The sequence below is a fragment of the Convolutriloba macropyga genome, chromosome 4, assembly GCF_964194025.1.
Source record: "Convolutriloba macropyga chromosome 4, txConMacr16.3, whole genome shotgun sequence".
NCBI classification, from domain to species: Eukaryota; Metazoa; Xenacoelomorpha; order Acoela; family Convolutidae; genus Convolutriloba; species Convolutriloba macropyga.
In genome coordinates, this window is record NC_134471.1 from 78,878,748 (window position 1) to 78,899,531 (window position 20,784).

The following is a 20,784-nucleotide window of genomic DNA, read 5'->3' on the forward strand; positions in this document are numbered from 1 at the left end:
GGAGGAGAGTCACAAAAACAATTTTTATATTTTAAACAGTGCGTGAAAAGTTTTATATTTTAACCCTTGTTATTTTTTTTGTTTAGTTTTTGTAAATTATTATGCAGTTGTTTCATCATACATATTTTGTAAAAATTTTTATGCAGATTGTTTCATTATACCATCATTAGGGACCGGGTCGGGATGTACTAAAGTAGTGTTTTTGTTGAATACTTAGCTGAACTAAGCTAAGTATTCAAATTACATCATTCTAAAAATAGAATTCAGCAATTATGCTGAACCATTCAAATTGCGTAAAATCCGTCCGTCCAGCCAAACGGACATTTTGCGGTCCAGCCAACAGGACGGGATTTATCCCGTTCTGAGAACTATATATAGCAAAGAAAGAATCACAACTTTGAGAAATTAAGAATTAACAACACAGAGAAACTGAGAATTCAATATCTCCAAATTGAGAAAATATCTCAAATGACAGTAATCCGAATCGGATTTGCCAAACTCTTCCCAACTATATCGAATAACGAATAGTTAGAGATATCTTCAAGTCAGGACTTTATTCAAAAGAGAATAATAAGTTACTGATAAAAATTATAAGTTAGCAAAGTTCTCCAACCCTTCCGACCTTGTCTTTTAAAGTTGAGTTTTATATCTTAGCTAAATTATGTAACCTTCAAGTTGTGTTTTAGATTTTATCTATGTTAAACTTTTATAAATCTTATATAAATCTTATAACCAAAGTAGTTAGTCAAATATACATCTTTAAATCCTTAAGTAATTTTATGAGGCTTATCAGGCTTAGAAAGATAGCGTATACTAGGAGTGCGACCATCGAGTCAGAAGTTTGAACCTTCGCACCCCCCTACCCTCTAGTATATCAGGTCCGATTCTTCATTCGGCTCTTGACATTTTGTAAATTGACAAACCTGCAACATCTCAATAATCGTTTTAAGGATTATAACTAAAGAAGTGCTAGGAGTCCTTTCTTCGGCTTCGGCCAGTAGAATTCTTTTTAAGTGGGTTTTTCGCGCACCACGTCTCATTCTATAGTGGATGGATTAACCTAGTTGGTTGCACTTCTGTTTCTTCATTGTAAGGAGACGAGCCTATATTTTTTTTCGCGGAGCATGTTTAGTCGCCAATGTTTGGACCAAGTGTAACGGCTGCTCTCCTTGTGTTTCACAAAGAAAGTTTTACACCGCCCAGTTCGTTCTGAGTGGTTACAAAATCTGTCCGGATACTTCGTTTATGCAGTTCGCTTTTGTAACTGTATATCCGCTCTGCTGTACTTACCGTTGCATTAACTATTTTAGTTCGTAACTATTCGCTGATCTTAGTTTTTTCAACTATCAATTTGAACTGGATTGCTACAGATCACACAATACGGGATCTCTGTACGTATACCAGTTCAATCCGATCGAAAAAACAAATCGAAGACAAAGATATATGTCTAAGATCTGTTTGTGCAAAAATATTTAAATTTAAACTTAAGTTGGCTTTTGCTTTTTGTACTCACAAGTTGAGAATGCCAGAAGTTGGGGTTGTAACAGTTGAATTTCAGCTCCAATAATTCGTAGGTACAAGAAACAGTAACAGAATTTACTGCTCAAGAATAATATTTTGAACACAAGACACAGTAACAATTTACTGCTCAGGAATATTTCTAGTTCAAGTGCGTTTATCTACTGTTGCTATGAACATGCTAGACCACTCAGGCCACTCCAGCGGGTTTCCGTCAAAATTGTTCAACCTCAATTTTGGTAAACTACTGCTTGAATGTCCAGTGTTGTAGTGCCTTCCAGCTATCTGCGATATATCCCGCTCTTCAACACTTGCTGAGCGCTCGCGAGAGTTTGGGTACCATGGGTAATGCCTATGCTTATTCCGTTCAGGACTGACGTCAAAGCGAGCTCTTGGTCGAATTGGCGTTCGCGTGTCGTTCATCGAATTCGCCCACTCCGAGACATCTCTCCCTTTTGGGGTCCAATTGAAAGGTGACTTGTCACGCGCCTTAGTCGATTGAGAACGGAAGTCATCTTTCTCCAACGCTTTTTTTGCAATTGGCGCTCTAGGTCTCGCTTTTTTCCCCGGAGCTGATGTTGCATCTCTAGTTCTTTCATTTGCATTTCTAGATCCAACCCCTTTCGATCAAATTGTGCTCGTTCGATTTGCAACTTTCTTTCAAATTCAATTTCAAATACTTTTATTCGTTCTTCAACCTGACGTTTCACTGAAGATGTTTCCGAAGCGTTTTCTGTATCCTGGTTGATTGTCCGTGTCACCGTGTTCGTCGTTGCATTGCTTGTGTTACCATGGTTTTGGTTAAACTCTGGAATTCCAACGTTTTGTTCTAACTGATGTACATTATTCGCAGGCGGTTGCTCTTCATTGGCATGAAGAGTTGACTGGCTTTGCTGGCTTGATATGTTTGTCTCTCCGTGGATATACGGTAACCACTCTGCGTTCAAATATTGAAAGTATTTTTCTCTCTCAAGTTTGCGTTTTAAAGAAATATCTGGGTCTCGGAGAGTCTCAGCTTTCTTATTCACGAGTTTTTGAATGCTGTCGTCCAATTGCAGTATCTCCTGATAAAGAGTCTTGAGCTTGCTTGGTCGATCTCGATTCTCAATGAGCTGAAAACCTTGTTTCTCAATCAAGTTGTTTCGCAATTTGTTGATCTGTCGATCCAAAACGCTTTGACTCTGTGACGGAGTCACTTCTTGTGTACTTCGGGACTGCAGCTTGAATCTCTACAGCTCCTTTATTTGTTTGCTTTAATTGAGTTTTGCGTTTCAACGTTCCTATTTGCTTTGCCTAATTGGCTTTGCGTTGTTGAAATGCTCGTTGGGTTTTGTTCTCGTTCGTCGATGACTTCGTCACTTCGACTGTGGGGTTGGACAGCAGTTTATTCCACTGTCCGGGTCGGCGGACCAAATGCAACGGCTGCTCTCCTTGTGTTTCACAAAGAAAGTTTTACACCGCCCAGTTCGTTCTGAGTGGTTACAAAATCTGTCCGGATACTTCGTTTATGCAGTTCGCTTTTGTAACTGTATATCCGCTCTGCTGTACTTACCGTTGCATTAACTATTTTAGTTCGTAACTATTCGCTGATCTTAGTTTTTTCAACTATCAATTTGAACTGGATTGCTACACGATCACACAATACGGGATCTATTTATGTATACCAGCTCAATCCGATCGAAAAAACAAATCGAAGACAAAGATATATGTCTAAGATCTGTTTGTGCAAAAATATTTAAGTTGGCTTTTGCTTTTTGTACTCACAAGTTAAGAATGCCAGAAGTTGGGGTTGTAACAGTTGAATTTCAGCTCCAATAATTCGTAGGTACAAGAAACAGTAACAGAATTTACTGCTCAAGAATAATATTTTGAATACAAGACACAGTAACAATTTACTGCTCAGGAATATTTCTAGTTCAAGACACAGTAACACGTTATTTACTGCTCAAGACAATTTGTTTTTGCAATATTTTGCTGAGTTATACTTTAAGCCGTTTTCTGCGGCTACTACGTTGCGTTCTGTGTGTTGCTTTTTGTTATTTCCCCCTTTTTTTCTTTTTCTCACGTGACAAACTGTAACTAGAACTAGAAATATAACTTTTTTTTTGAAACATGTAAATTACTCAGACTATAACCCTAAGGTTAGATATCTACATGCTCTAAAATGTTGAATAAATTAATCAGCATTGTTATTAATATAGTAATCTTCAAATTGTGGCTGTTCGTTTTTATAGGTAAAAATAGGATTTGAAGGCTCCTATTTGTCTATTAACGGGTACTTTCCTGTGTTGATCGAGCAAAAACTCGGTTAAAACATTTTTAAAGCAAGTTTTACTGTTAAAAGTTCTTATTGAAGAGGGCAATTTGTTCCATTTTTGAACGCTTTTCAAGATTAAAGATTTGTTACTCCACTTCGTTTTCGTTTTCTTTTTTATAATAATTTGATTTGTTCTGTTGTTCTGTCTGGCGTTATGGCGACTAGTAAACAGTTTAAAATTTTCGGATGTTTCCCACTGTTTTATGTCTGTTTGTAGCTTCATTAGGCTAACTTTTGAGATAAACAATTCGGCTGGTAGGATACGATCCTTAATGAGAAGATCAATGGAGTGGTCAAATTTTTGACGAAAATAACAAAGTTTTATTCCCCAGTTAATTTGCCTGTTTATGCGGTTTATGTTTTTCACTGTAAGAGTTTGGAGGAATACTCCACTGAAAGAAAGATGAGAGAGTACAACAGACTTGAAAACATCAATTCTTACTTTCAAAGGTATTTGATTTCTTACAAGATACAAAGAACGAATTGCAATAGCCATTTTGCTTAAAACTGAATTCAGGTGATTTTCAAAGGTTAATTTTGAATCAATTTGTACTCCCAGATAACGACATGCATGAGCTGGTTTGATAACTTCGCCTTTGAAAGAAATTTCTGGATCCGAATTAGTATGATCTGTAAAGAATAACATCTCTGTTTTATCGGCATTTAATGTGAGTTGATTCTCTGTCAGGTATTTGTCTGTTTGGTCTAATATTTTTTCAATTTTTTGGGGAATATTATCATTACGTTCGAATTTGCATATAATACTAGTGTCATCCGCAAATTGAACAACATCATTTTCACCTTCCAGCTTTTCAGAAAAATCGTTGACATATAACAGAAAAATAAGAGGTCCTAACACAGTTCCTTGTGGAACACCATGATTAATAGTTAATTTATCTGATAAGTCAATACCCAGTTTTACGCATTGTGTTCGATTTTCGAGAAAAGATTTGAGAAGTAAAATTGTTGATTGAGAGAGGTTGAAATTTTCAGCTTTCTTGAGAAAGATTTCATGTGAAATTGAATTGAAAGCTTTTGCAAGATCTAAGAACACAGCACCTGTGTCGTTATCTTGCATATTTTTACTATTATTTGCATAACTATAACTATTAAATGACTAAGACAACAGAAAGTGTTTTGTTTCTTATTTCCCCGCCTATGCAAACTTGTTATTCCTTAAGCTCAGCTCCAACACCAAGTTTTTGCTAAACATCTTGCCAGGAACTTCCAGAGTTTATATCTCAAATGTCATGTTCTCCGTTGTGATGCTTTTTTGTAGAAGGATGAAGATTGTCTGCTGTCAATTGAAATGTTTGGGTCAAAAACAAGTTAATTTTTTTGGGATGCTGAACCTGTTGTCCTGTGATTGTTGATCCGTACGCTATTGATCAAGTTTATAGTAAAAGTGTTACGCGAGTGCCTTGTAGTAGGTTACATTGATGAGACATTTGGCTAAATAAACGATAAATGAGTCATTATGGCTCGCAGCAAAATAAACTGAATTTGCTATTCTCGCTGTCTCAGTATGCGTGAACTTAAAAACAGCCTTGCAATATGCTTTTTGTCTAAATAAGATGTTAGCGGCCGGTTGTGGAAAGAAACCCCCACGGAAATAAACCCCACGGAAATAAACCCCCACGGAAATAAACCCCCACTTTACTATTAAAGAGCTGCGCATTTAGCGCGTTTGGCCATGCCTCGCGGGCCATGGCCATGCCTGAGCGGCCCGTGGGACTTGATATGAAACTATCACAACCGAGCAAATTATAAAAACCGAAATTCAATTTTAAAATGGGGGTTTATTTCCGTGGGGGTTATTTTCCGTGGGGGTTTATTTCCTATCTAAATTTATGTGGTTTTTTTCCGTGGGGGTTTATTTCCTAGACCCGTTAGCGGCCTGTAAGATATGAAATTGTTTTTTTTTTTCAATTTTAGACACTTTCTAAATAAAGAAGTAAGTTTTTTTAAGACAAAGCAAAAAGGTGAGTGGAAGCCTTTACGAGCTTGATTTTTTGTCAACTATTATTTATCTCAAGTAAGTTTCGCCTTTCTGCCTAGAAGCTGCCACTCGAATGAGTGCTCTGGAGTAAAATGCTATAAGTGATCTGATAGGTATAAGGTTTTTTCACTAGGCTAAAAAATGAGTTCATTCCCAGATTTTTTTAATAAAAAAAATAGCGCATCTTTCCTCGGACTATTGTGCATTTATGACAAAAAATTAGGTGCGTTCAAGTTCAGACTTTCCTCGGACGTTCATCTACAGTCTGGACATGCTTGATTCCGTCTGTGACCTCAACCAGTGTTGAAGTACTTGTACTTGATTTATGAGGCGTGTACCACAGAAGCAATATTTCTGCAACACTTATTACAAAGCCTAGTTACGATCAACAGGCAATTTTTGTGTTTTTATCGTTTTTATGCTTACTTTGGTAAAAGGGTAAGCGAGTTCGCTGTGGCTCCACTTGGACTTGCATTTTTGCAAAGCATACGAGGCATTGACTGGACCCTCGTGCACATCCAAGACAGCGAAACACGCTTGTATGGAGGAGCCAGGAATATAAGTGTTGTTTTTGTTACATGGGTAGTCGTTCTCAGCACTCATGCACTGGATTAAACATGCCATAGCCATCACCAACATCAGATGAGGTACAGATGAATTCATCGCAACACCCTTTCAGTTCGTATGCACCCTCAGTGTGTCAAAAGTCTAAAAAGTTTTATAAAACTTATGTCTTCTGAATTTCTAACTTGGCTCAACAGTGAGGGGACTCTGTCGCCCAGAAGATCGATCAAATAAAATAAACCAAAGGTTTTGAATTGGTGAAGCAAGCGTTAATTTGTAACTCTGCTATTTCCCCTCTTCCACTCTTGTATGCTGTTGCAAATTAGATTGCCTTGAAATAAGTTAATTCACAATGGGGCTCGTAATATCAATTCTAGTTATATGGATAAAAAAAAGGTAAGAGAATTACTTCAATGGAAAAGACAAATTCAAGACAATTTATAATAGTAATTACAATAATAATACAAATATCCGTGGTTTACTTCCCAAATGACCTAAACCAAAAACCGCTCACAGTATCCCAACAGGTTTTGCCATTGCAAACTTCCACAGTATCTTTTAATGTTTAGTCCCACTAAACCAACTACTTTCTCTCGCTTGTGCCAAAATCTCTTCTGTGTCCCACTTCTGCTCTGTCTCAGCAAATCGTTTCCACCCTCTCTCTGTCTCTCTCTCTCTCTGTGTTACTTCAATTTATACCCAACCAATACGCTCTTATCTTATGCAAACAAACCTTAATCTCTTAAGTAAACATTGCAACTTACACTTGAAATCCGTCACATTCCGTAGGAGGGCTTTGTTTGCTATGCAAACAAACCAAAATCAAATTATGCTCTGTCATTCAACTGCTACCAACCATCGTTCAACTTTCTCCTTATCTTAAGTAAACAACCTTTAAACTCATTTGTAAACAAACCCCACTCCGCTTTATCTCATATATTCCTTGACATGTCAATCAGTGCTTGCTTAGTAAACATTGAACGTTGCTCTGAAAAGTTCTTATTCCTCTATTGCGGCTATAAAATTAATTAGCTGCAATCAATCCCTGTCAAAAATCATGTGTTGAATAAATAACTAAACTCAACCCCAAAGCTAAGAGCAATTGTTACTCTGAGTTTTCTCAACAATTCATGCAATTTCCCTGTTAAAAACCGCCGAAAAGTATAATATTCCAAAAAGCCCAAAATTTGACCTCTAGGGGTCATCAAAAGTCACCCGACCGATGTGAGGGATAAAGTTGAAAACTAACTATTGTCACGGAAAGTTCTTTCATAGTAGCACCTACTCACAAAGTTTCATGGCCTAACTCCCACTAGAACCAAAGCAATGACCGCGCACACTTTTCATCGCCCTCCCGGATGACCCCAAATTTCCAAACTTAATAACTTGCGAAGTAGTAGTCAAAACGTCTTCGGGTAAAATTTTATAGTAACTATAGGGTGCCATCAACTTGCATGCCAAGTTTCATGACCAACGGATCAGCCTTTGCGAGTCGTTTGAAATTTAAAAAATTTTAACGAGTCGTGGGTGCCGAAACCTGAAAAATCCGAGTTCGTCAAAATTGACCGGGGTGGGTATTTTTTGTCACTAACTGTCTCAGGTTATCATATTAATACCATTTCAAAGTCATTCAGCTGCTCAAAAAGGCCAATTTCCGGTTTTTCGCACTCGGGTTGTCCCGAAGCACCGACTTGCGGTCGGAATCTGGGATTGAAAATATCACCAATCAAAAGCCCTTGAAAAATTACACTAACCCTCCAAAAATCATAGGGCTACTACCAATACTCCACGAGCAACTCAAAGTGTACTCAGTTGCACACATCTGTGTTTCATCAGCCACGTGTGTTACATTGCAGAACTTCTGGTCCAAACCTCCTGTCTTTAACGCCATCAAGGCCCAGGCTCCCAACATATCGTTTCTGCTAGCTTTGACACCACCGCCAAAACTGCTCGCTATTGCAGTTACATTATCGCATGCTACTGAGTCCAAACTCCCAGCAAAACTTGTCCCGCTTCTTGCATCGTTGACATCAAATTCCTCTACATCCAAAAAATCTGTTTCTGAAATATCCTTAAATAAATAGTCATCAACCGATTGTTCATCGCTTAGCTCCTCAGACACTGGTGACAAAACATAATCCTTTTCCACAGCATGATGCTCATCTGGTCCACAAGACTCAACTCTCCGCTCAATGATTTCTTCTTCTGTCGGAAGTTTTCTGAAGCCGCTGTTTTCATATTCGCTTAGCGCTGCTCTATTTATTTCCTGATTTGTTTGACCACAAATTTCCTCCGTGAACTCTACCTCAGTTCCAGTTTGCACTTCATTGCCGTAACGTGGAATTCTTATTCCACTACCACTTTCAGCACTTGTATCTTTAGCTTCTCGAAACAGATCTTTACTGAAAGCTCCGTTTCTTGATACACCACAGCTGTGCCAAACCCTATGCCAAACACTTCAAAACTTTTGCCAGACTGCCGAAATCCACCCTATGCCAAACACTTCAAAACTTTTGCCAGACTGCCGAAATCCATCCATTGAAGAAATGTCAACACCTCTACTTGTATCAATCACCTGCCTGTGAGAACTTTGCTGTCGCATTCCCTGATCCTCAGTATCACTGGTTTCAATGAATTCCGCTCTACTTCTCGCTTTCCCTCTCTTAAACAAATTGTAGCCTCGCTCATAAAAAAGTGGATTGTCAGACAATCGTACATCAAACTGATACAGCGTCTCTGTCAGTGTCCATGCTTGCTTCCTTGAATATTCTCTTGGTAAGTCACTTACTGAAGTCAAGGCCCACCCACACAATTTTGATGGCAACCACTTCATCATCTCTTCTTCCGTCCATCCCAGCTTCATGCCAGTGCTCAAATAATGTTCACGCCAAACCTCCAAAACTTCGTAGCCTGATGAAGGAAAACGCTTCACCAATTGATAACCAAACATAATCAAACTATTGGTAAACCAAATCGAAAATTGATGTCAACTGTCGGTGTGCTTTCAGCAGTTTCTCCAATAAATATTGCACGCTCTCCAAAAAATCAGAAAAGTATCCACAGCAAGAAGTAACAAAGAAATGAAGCCCACCCAGGAGCGCCACTGTCGTCTTCTGAATTTCTAACTAGGCTCAACAGTGAGGGGACTCTGTCGCCCAAAAGAGCGATCAAATAAAATAAACCAAAGGTTTTGATTTGGTGAAGCAAGCGTTAATTTGTTACTCTGCTATTTCCCCTCTTCCACTCTTGTATGCTGTTGCAAATTAGATTGCCTTGAAATAAGTTAATTCACAGTGGGGCTCGTAATATCAATTCAAGTTATATGGATAACAAAGGTGAGAGAATTAATTGCACATCAATAGAAAAGACAATTTCAAGACAATTTATAATAGCAATTACAATAATAATACCAATATCCGTGATTTACTTTCCAAATGAACTAAATCAAAAGCCGCTCACAGTATCCCAACTGGTCTTGCAATTACAAACTTCCAGAGTATCTTTTAAAGTTTAGTCCCACTAAACCAACTACTTTCTCTCGCTTGTGCCAAAATATCTTCTGTGTCCCACTTCTGCTGTGTCTCAGCAAATCGTTTCGACCCTCTCCCTGACTCTCTCTCTCTCTCTCTCTCTATCTCTGTGTTACTTCAATTTATACCCAACCAATACGCTCTTATCTTAAGCAAACAAACCTTAATCTCTTAAGTAAACATTGCAACTTACACTTGAAATCCGTCACATTCCGTAGGAGGGCTTTTGTTTGCTATGCAAACAAACCAAAATCAAATTATGCTCTGTAATTCAACTGCTACCAACCATTGTTCTACTTTCTCCTTATTTTAAGTAAACGACCTTTGGACTCATATGAAAACAAACCCCACTCCTCTTTATCTCATATATGCCCTTGACATGTCAATCAGTGTTTGCTTAGTAAACATTGAACGTTGCTCTGAAAAAAGTTCTTATTCCTCTATTTCGGCTATAAATTTAATTAGCTGCAATCAATCCCTGTTAAAAATCATGTGTTGAGTAAATAACTATACTCAACCCCAAAGCTAAGAGCAATTGTTATTCTGAGTTTTCTCAACAACTCATGCAATTCCCCAGTTAAAAACCGCCGAAAAGTCTAATTTTCCTAAAAGCCCACAATTTGACCTCTAGGGGTCATCAAAAGTCACCCGACCAAAATGAGGGATAAAGTTAAAAACTAACTATTGTCACGGAAAGTTCTCTCATAGTAGCACCTACTCACAAAGTTTCATGGCCTAACTCCCACTAGAACAAAAGCAATGACCGCGCACACTTTTCATCGTCCTCCCGGATGACCCCAAATTTCCAAACCTAATAACTTGCGAAGTAGTGGTCAAAACGTCTTCGAGTAAAGTTTTATAGTAACTATAGGGTGCCACCAACTTGCCTGCCAAGTTTTATGACCAACGGATCAGCCTTTGCGAGTCGTTTGAAATTTAAAAATTTTTAACGAGTCGTGGGTGCCGAAACCTGAAAAATCCGAGTTCGTCAAAATTGACCGGGGTGGGTTTTTTTTGTCACTAACTGTCTCAGGTTATCATATTAATACCATTTCAAAGTCATTCAGCTGCTCAAAAAGGCCAATTTCCGGTTTTTGGCACTCGGGTTGTCCCGAAGCACCGACTTGCGGTCGGAATCTGGGATTGAAAATATCACCAATCGAAAGCACTTGAACAGTTACATTAACCCTCCAAAAATCATAGGGCTACTACCAATACTCCACGAGCAATTCAAATTTTACGTTCCGCAGCTCCGGCGTGCGCTAGTTCAGTGCAGGTTGGTGTGGGGTCAAATCTGAACTTAAAATCGGATTCCTTGTACCCAAATTAGTCTATCCCCCAATTTTCAGGTCAATCCGACGTCAAGTTTTTGAAAAAAATACTATTTCAATTTAGGTGCTAACTACATTCCTGTGATAATTACCAATATACTCAAAAATCGCCATTTTACATCCTAAACCCTTCCCAAGATCATGCAAAAAAATTAATTCATACGTGCAGGACATTACAACTGATTAATCTTCTTATTTCTGACTCAAACAATCATATTTCACAGTAAAATACCTAAAAACCTTCAAATCACACTACTTCCGGTGTTAATAGCTGGAGGGTGGGTGGTCGGATTCGCCTGAAAATTATTCTCGCAATAGAGGACCACTAGGGCTAACTCCCCATCATTGAACAGTTAGCAACCAATAACTCCTTCCCATCCCGGGGGGAGGTCGGCAACTTTTTATTGGTAGGGTATTTGGAAAACTGATAAATTGCCTTTTTATTTACTTTAAGTCAAAAAAAATTTAGTTAACTAACTCAGATCAAAAAGGTGTAACCGGCCGCACATCCCTATATCATATGAACAATCATTAGGGGAACATCCTTACAAATTTTCAGAGTCCAGCAGCGAATATAACTAACAGAATTGAGGTGTACCAGGTTTTGGGTTGCCAATTATTTTGCAATTTCGAAATCGCATTTTAATTTGGTTCAAATTGAAATTCCAATTCCGCTCAAAGTATCTAGTTCACTTTAAATGTTCGCTCTCTAGTTTTTCATCTAAACTTAAATCACTCATTTCGACTTTGGCCTGGTGCACAAATACAACTTTGCTAAGTAAACGAAACATATCGACAGCTCAATATGCTTTTGTTCATCAATTTGTTAGTTTAAGATATATCACTCAACTACCCTCTCTGGTGCCTTCAAAACAATAACCCTTTACGAAAGAATGCTTATTTCAAACACCTAATTAACTTGTCTAACCTGACCTAAATTATCTAATTTGTAATATCTGGTTATAACAATTTCTGTTGAGTTTATTCTTATGCGTTCTACAACTTCGTTAATATAACTAAAGTTTCATATGAAAATGGATAGGCACATTCGTTTAAACAATCTTTTTATCAATGCTTGTCCTTTTTAAGTCATTTGGTCATATTTCCGACTCTTCATTTCAGTTTTATTTCTAATCAAGCAAATTTCAGTGCAGACAAGGAGTTGCAAATTTGTTTAAGTTTTCAAATGAGAACTTTGTTAAAGAAAAACTTCATGTGATTTGATCATGTTCGAAATGAGCTTTTGTATTTAGCTAGGCTATAGCATGTTATCAAACTATTTTGCTTCTGTATTTATCTTGGCTATACTCTGATGGTAATTGCCTCATAATACTTTTCATTAGAGCAAATTGTTCAAAGTCTATTGACCTACTTCAATCAAACACTTACAAACTGCGGTTCTTTTAACCATATTTAGTCTGTAGTAATATCAGCCCATGGAAAAAAGTTTTGAATGTAATTAACGTTTGTTGTTATTGTTGTTTGATTTTGTTGTTCTTCTTGACTTGCTTTCTTGCTAATGGCTGATCTCATCAATCTAATGTGGCATTTTTTACTCCACTGAGTTATTTGCGTTCGAGGTGATCTTTTTTGTTCGCACATTTTTTTCTAAATTACTTGAATATTTAGGGTTTTCTATCTGTTCCTCATTTGGTAAACATATATGATGAGTGAAGTCGGAAGTTTATATGCGAACGCACATTACCCGGCCTCCTTGTTGAATTTCTTTTACGGACCGCTAATGAATGTTAGCATTAAGTAGATAATAATGTTGGAACAGACATAATGAGAACAGCGTTAGGAGCAGTTAAAGTAATACATTCGGCGATATGATGTCATCATATTAGAGTCAACCCAGGCCTAAGTAGCAGTTGAAGTATTTTTTTTTCAATTCTTGAAACAAAAAAAATCTCAATGCTCTCTAAATAGCGCAAAATTTAATCGAACTTGGCGTTTTGATACCAAAAAAATGTGTTTTGTATATTCATTAGCTTGACTTGAAAAAGTTTAGAATCAAAATTTAGTTACCCTAGCTCAAAACTGTTTTGGTATCTTTTTCATGCCTTCAAGTGGTTATTTGTTAAAGGTCACTGATTTTTTTTTGGAAAAAACATTGTTCTGTCTGTTGAAACCTGAGAAAAAATAAATGCGCTGGAGAATGAAGAAAATTATGTTTTAGGGATACGTTAGGCATTTAGCTGCCCATGCTTTCAATTGCGAAATAATTAATTAATTGCGTGTTCAAATATTGCGAGAAATAGGTAACACTGCACCCTAAACTGTGTTGAAGAGGAGGTTCATTGCAGTTTATGGAGCCTACTGTAGCCAATGATAATAGGATGCAACTTGAAAAACCGATAGTGTAAAATTAGCCTTTTATCAGTCAATAGTGAGCTAGAATTCAAATACTGAGACAAACAATTAGCAGTGTCACAGACGATGTGATATAAAACTTATGCATGCTAGTTAAATTGAACAATGTAAAAGAAACAAGGATGCTCATTAATGTGCATTTGCACATGATGTTCCGACCCGAGTTCATCTACATTTTTGTCTAAATTTGAGTTAAAAATCGTTACACAACCCAACTACTGATTGAATTACTTAATGCCATACCTCATTACAGCGCTCTGCAAGACCAGCCAGTAAAAATAAACCGAGAAAAAAAACAAACAACAAAATAGGCAAAAACAAAAATTTCACGGCAAAAACTCAATATCTAAATTTAAAAGCACCTAGTATCAACTTCAAAATGCAATCAGCTAAAATCTTAACTACGCAAATTTAATTTTTCCTAAATATACAACAGATGGAAAATTTTCCTAGTGGGACTAGGTAATAAGTCGACAAGGAGAAGAAATAACGATGCAAAATTCAAAATCAATCAGCAATTATTAAAACCAATAATTTCAAAAGTCTTAAAAATCATTAGCTTCTTGATAAATTAGAATTCTTGACAAATTTACTGGAAAGTAATTACGAAACCAATAGGACCTGTCTTTGTTTAGACTAAGCCAGAAGAGCGGTTTTAAAGATGCCCAAAAACTCCGCAACTAAGCCATAGGAGCGGATGCAGAAAAAATTATGAACAACAAATTGCAAACACTGCGAAAACACAAATTACTGAAGCCATTAAAATCATTAGCTATTATCTGAAAATTATATTTCTTTATTTCAATTTTTTTAATAATATTTCAACTGAATTTATACTGAGAGAAGAAATAAATTCATTTGGGCCACATTTGAAAATCATTGGGATCTGTTCTAAAGCAAATGTGCTAAAAGAAGAGAAAAAGATACAAAAATACACCATTCGCAAAATGTTTATGAGAACGCATATTGCCCAACAAACAAGTATCAGTAGACATGTTAGTTTTTAATATTCAAGGAATTGGATGGGATCTCTCAATGATGAGAATAAGTTACAAGTAGACGAAAAGAACAACAAAAACTGAAAATATTGAAAATCATTGGAAATGTTCAATATCATAAAGTTAAAGACTGAAAACTGCCTGCTTCGATTAACATCATTCACTCATTCTTTAGTTAGAAGTTTATGAGATTGATCAGCATTTTATGGCGCCTGAAAGAATAAAAAAAGCAGGCAAAACAGCAAACTCAAAAACAAATTGTGCGAGAAAAGTGTCAAAGCCAATGAAAAATGAACTTTTCGAAAAACCAATTTTTGTTCAATTACTTTCTCAACAGAAATGGGATAAGTTCCTTCTTTTTCAAACAATATGACTTCAAAAAATTAACAAATATCAACGAATACATTTAAACAACAAACTTTTGGAGAAAACCCGTAGTATAAACCGCATTAAATACAACAGCTTTCGACGGAAGCTAATAATTAATCTAAGTTGTGCTTTGATTAGACACAAAAATTTTTTGTCATTCATAAATCATCAAAAAGACAATACAATGAGTCATTGACTTTGAAAATAACAACAAATACAGACAAACTCCAAAAATTCTGTAGAAAACTGCGAGAAGAGAGCGTCGAAGCCAAATAAACTATAAGGTTTTCTCTGAAAACTTTATCTAAATCCATTGAACGTCCTCTTTTAGCCAATAGGAGTTATCAATATTAGGAGAAACTGATGAAATTTCAAAAGCAACCAAATTTACAAAAAAATTTATCCAAATTTTTGAAAAAAACTTATGATTTTCGTGCATCGAAGTCATAAAACCAATAGACAGAAGAACAAACAGCTAAAAAGATTAATTTGGCTGAAATAGAAAGAAAAAAGTGCAGTCATTACTGAGAGTGACTTTTCACGAAAAAAGGTAAGATTGATTCATGTTCAAAAAAAATTTTCGAAAATTTATTTCAATAGTCTTAACAGCCATTAGAGTCAATAACTTCAACGGAAGTCCACAAAGAAGCTCAGTTATGCCTCAATGAGAGGGTAAGAAATCTTTTCACGCATAGGTAATCAATAAGACATCACAGTAAATCTGATGTCTATGAAAACAACAACGAATACATGCCAAAACTATAAATTTAGTAGAAGAGTGCGAGAAGAAAGTGTCGAAGCCGTTTAAACCATAGGCTCTTCTCTGAGAACTTTATTTCTGATCCATTGGAGGTGTGAATGGGAGCTATCAAAATCAGGACAATGCGACAAGTCTTTATGAGGACCCTATACTACGAAAATATCAATTTTTTTGAAATCTTGTGGCATTGAAGTCATATAAACAATAGTTAGAAGATAAAACAGCTAAACAGATTCATTTTGGTTGTAGTAGAAATGAAGGGATCCTGTCATTAGTGCAACTGACTTACTTTTCACGAAAATACGTTTATGATTGGTTATTAACGTTATAATAAATTTTCTAAAATTTATTTTAGTCCTAACAGCCGTTAGCTGTCCACTCAAAGCACTAGATAGTTTCACTTAATGCTCATTACAACCCTCATTGGATTTTTAGTCAACGGTCATATGCCCTTGGACTCCAAAAGTCTAGCAAAACCTCAAAAAAAACAAAATTTTGTTTAAAATTACGAAAACAGAGAGCCGAAGCCAATAAAAAACATTAGCGATTCCTTGAAAACAAATTTTTTGTTCATTGGGTTTCATTTGACTGTAAATCAGTTGTGTAATGAAAGGAACGTCGATGAGAAAATCGACCAGTCTGTAGGTTACATGAAAAAAAGAAAAAAATTTGAAATGTTTTCTAAAAAAAAGAGCTCACAAGTAGTATTCAAATATTTTTTGATAGTAAACTTCAATATAAGACCAAAACTAGTCTTTTTATCGCCTTTCGTCTGTTAGGAACTCAAAATTGATTCATGATGGGGAGTGAAATATAATTTTGAATTATTATTTTAGAAAAAAATCCAATTTGAAAAAAATTATTCTAAAAGTGAACAAAATCATGCCACGTGTCCCGTGTTCTCACAAAACTTCAATCCTCGATAACTCCTCGAAAAAAAGAAATCTTTGTAATTTCGAATTCTACATTACTTTTTAATGATAGCACTCACATTTCTCTACGATGAATATATGGGTCGGCCAAAATTGTCTGAACAAAAAAACCCAGTTGAGTATATAGTTCCTCCCCCCCACAAGTGGGGTCGGAAAAATCACAGAACAGATGCATATGAGGTTTAAGATTTAAATCTGCGATCTCAAACCATATTATATGGTGAAACCAAAAGACGCGAATGCTTTGTTGACAAGAGCCGTTAGGGTAGCAAAAGTAAAACTCAATTTTACTTTTCTTAAAGGTTATCGATTTAATAGTTTGCCTGAAGAAACACGTAAGATCACAAAATGCTTTTAATTTACGCGTTAGTGGTTTCAAGAAATTGTTGTTTTAAGTGGTAAAAAGGAATTAACTTCTGTCAAAACTGAGGTTTCGGTTGTCAGGAGTTAGTTTTTTTTGCGCTGGTGAATACTGACGTTCGGTACTTTGGTATGATACTCATGAAACAGCTGAAGGTGCAAATTTTGTGAAAGCCACGCTACACACGATACGAAGCAAACAGACATAGTCTAGCCCACGTGTACACCCAAACAACTCATGTAAACCTATGTGAATGCTTCAAATTTGCGCAATATTGTTTGCTATCTACTGAGAAAAACGTCAACATAATTATTCACATTATTCACTCCTAAATGAGTCAAATTGTAGGTCCTATCAAAAATAGAGAACTTTCACAAGCATTATGATTTTGAAAGAAAATCTATTAAACCTGTTACTCTGTAAGCTAGCAGTAATGCTTACCATAAAATTGAAAATTGACAACCGTATAAAACCAAAAACATTCAATTTGAGTGAGTCTAGAAACACCTGGTTGAAGCCTAGTTACGCCAACCTTATGTTGATAAAAAGGAGCACGTTAGATCAAAAAATTTCATTAATATGAATGCCTTCAGGCGGGCAATAGTGTTCATTTTTCAATTAACAATTACTGCTCACTTCATATTAGTAGAATACAGAAATTTACCAAACTACCCGTACCTTCCATTCAGTCGGCAAAGAACTGAATCAGAACACTTTCAGAACAATATTAACTTTCAGTACTGATTCAGAACGTTTTCAGAACAGTTTCTGTATTGATTCTGAAACCTCTCTGAATCAGAGCAAAATTCAGAATCTATGTCCTCTGAATTTCTCTGAATCAGAAGAAAATTCAGAGTGCATTTCTGAATTAGTTCTGAATCAGAAGAAAATTCAGAACACTTTTTTGAATTAGCGCTGGATCAAAATCAAAATCAGAAACTTTTCACAACACTGCAGGAAAGTACAAAAAAACTTCTCATCGGTTATTTAGCCGCTATTCAAAGCTTTTTGAAAAAGTTTTTTATGGAAACATATTAAAACTCAGAACACTTTTGATTGTTAGAACCAATTTAAATGCAGCTGTACGGATGCTTTGAGCTGTGAGTCTGCAACAATTTGATCAGAAAAGATTTTTTTAAAAAAAGTTGTCTACATTTAACGAATTTGCTTTTTCTCTATAATCATTTTTAAAAATAGGTTTTATTGGTATTGTGAACAAATGCATTTTCCCTTTATTTTTAGTTTAAAACAAGATTTTTGGGCTATGAGAACTGTGAATCTGCAACAGAAAAGGACAGAATACGTATATTTGAAAAAAGTTGTCATTATTTAAAGAAGTTGCAGTTTTCTCTATCATCTTTTTTAAAAATAGGTTTTATTGGTATTGTGAAATATTGCAGGTGTTAACTAGAGGTACCTTTTCATTTGCCCAGACTTAATAAAGAGCTTGGGGTGCTCCTTGATCTAGGCAATTAAGTATAAGTAGGAGGGCATTATAATTTACCCTGGTCAGCAAAACTTTTCGAAACAGAAATTTTTTTTGTGAAAAGTTATGCAAATCAGATACGACACTAGTTCAGGCTGTGTTAATTAGAAAAATCTTTTCATCTGCCCGGACTGAATAAAGAGCTTGGGGTGCTCCTTGATAAATCTAGAGATTTGAAAAAAATCTGAAGCAGAAAAAATCTGAACAATGAAACAATTCTGTTTAGGTTACTTGAACCAAACTTTTTAAAAAAATATATCACTAGAAGTATGCGCCTCAACTGTTGGCGTTGGCATTTAGAGCTTTCGTCTCTACCTTTACTTGTATTATTGTATCATTATTCGTCTGATTACTGTTTCAAGTTGTTTTTGCAAGAATTTGCGAATAAATTGGTTTGTGAATCTGCAATTTCCTCTGTAATCAGTTTTAAAAATAAGCTTTAATGTTATTGTGAAATAATTCAGTTTTCTCTAGTTGTGTGGGCTATTTTAGACATTCTTTGAGCTACATGATGTTTTTACTTAGTGTTTTCTTGTTTTGATGTTTAATTTTGTCTTGTTTTTGTTTTGGAAAACTTTACAAGCTTGGTTTTTTTTACCATGCAATAACAGTTTTCCTATAGTTAATTTCAGTAACTCCGCCACTGCCGGTCCCCTGCCTGGAATGAAAAAGGAGGAGGGTTTAAACCACAAAGAGCATACTGGAAAATCTCAAAAAGTCAGTTTTAACTTGACATGAGAAAATTTCCGACAACCTATTACTTAAATTTCTCCAATTTCTACAGGTATTGTATGAATTTGTATTTTTAAGGACCTGAGAGCAAAAGCAACGGTAAAACCTGGCTTGACTCACGAACTTAGTTATGAATTTACCCTAATTCAGAGAAAAATCAGAGTCTGATTCAGAGTCTGAATCAGAATAATTCAGAGTCTGATTCAGAGCCTGAACCAGAAAAAAAATGAGAGTCTGATTTTTTATCGCCTTTCGTCTGTTAGGAGCTCAAAATTGATTCGTGATGGGGAGTGAAATATAATTTCAAATTATTGTTTTAGAAAAAAATCCAATTTGAAAAAAATTACACTATAAGTGAACAAAATCATGCCAAGTGTCCCGTGTTCTCACAAAATTTCAATCCTCGATAACTCCTCGAAAAAAAGAAATCTTTGTAATTTTGAATTCTACATTACTTTTTAATGATAGCACTCACATTTCTCTACGATGAATAAATGGATCGGCCAAAATTGTCTGAACAAAAAAACCCAGTTGAGTATATAGTTCCTCCCCCCCCCCCCCCCCCCCACAAGTGGGGTCGGAAAAATCACAGAACAGATGCATATGAGGTTTAAAATTTAAATCTGCGATCTCAAACCATATTATATGGTGAAACCAAAAGACGCGAATGCTTTGTTGACAAGAGCCGTTAGGGTAGCAAAAGTAAAACTCAATTTTACTTTTCTTAAAGGTTTTCGATTTAATAGTTTGCCTGAAGAAACACGTAAGATCACAAAATGCTTTTAATTTACGCGTTAGTTGTTTCAGGAAATTGTTGTCTTAAGTGGTAAAAAGGAATTAACTTATGTGAAAACTGAGGTTTCGGTTGTCAGGAGTTAGTTTTTTTGCGCTGGTGAATACTGACGTTCGGTACTTTGGTATGATACTCATGAAACAGCTGAAGGTGCTTTATTTTGAAACTTACGTTACGAACTTCAGTGTAAATTTCCTGAAGACCATACATACACACGATACGAAGCAAACAGACATAGTCTAACCCACGTGTACACCCAGACAAATTAACTCATGTAAACCTATGTTAATGCTTCAAACTTGCCCAATATTGTTTGCTATAGCAAAAATTTCTGATTTTTGTTCTGAATCAGAGATGATTCAGAAATTGTTATTCTGATTTTGCTCTGATTCAGAGATTTTCAGAGAAAGTTGATTCTGAATTTTTCTCTGAATCAGAGAAATTCAGAATTCGTTCTGAATTATCTCTGATTCAGTACTGAAAACCCAAATTTCTCTGAAATTGTTCTGATTCAGTACTGATGATCTCTGAAGGTTAGGTACGGGTATCTACTGAGAAAAACGTCAACATAATTATTCACATTATTCACTTCGAAATGAGTCAAGTTAGGTCCTATCAAAAATAGAAAACTTTCACAAGCATTATGATTTTGAAAGAATCTATTAAACCTGTTACTCTGTAAGCTAGCAGTAATGGTTACCATAAAATTGAAAATTGACGC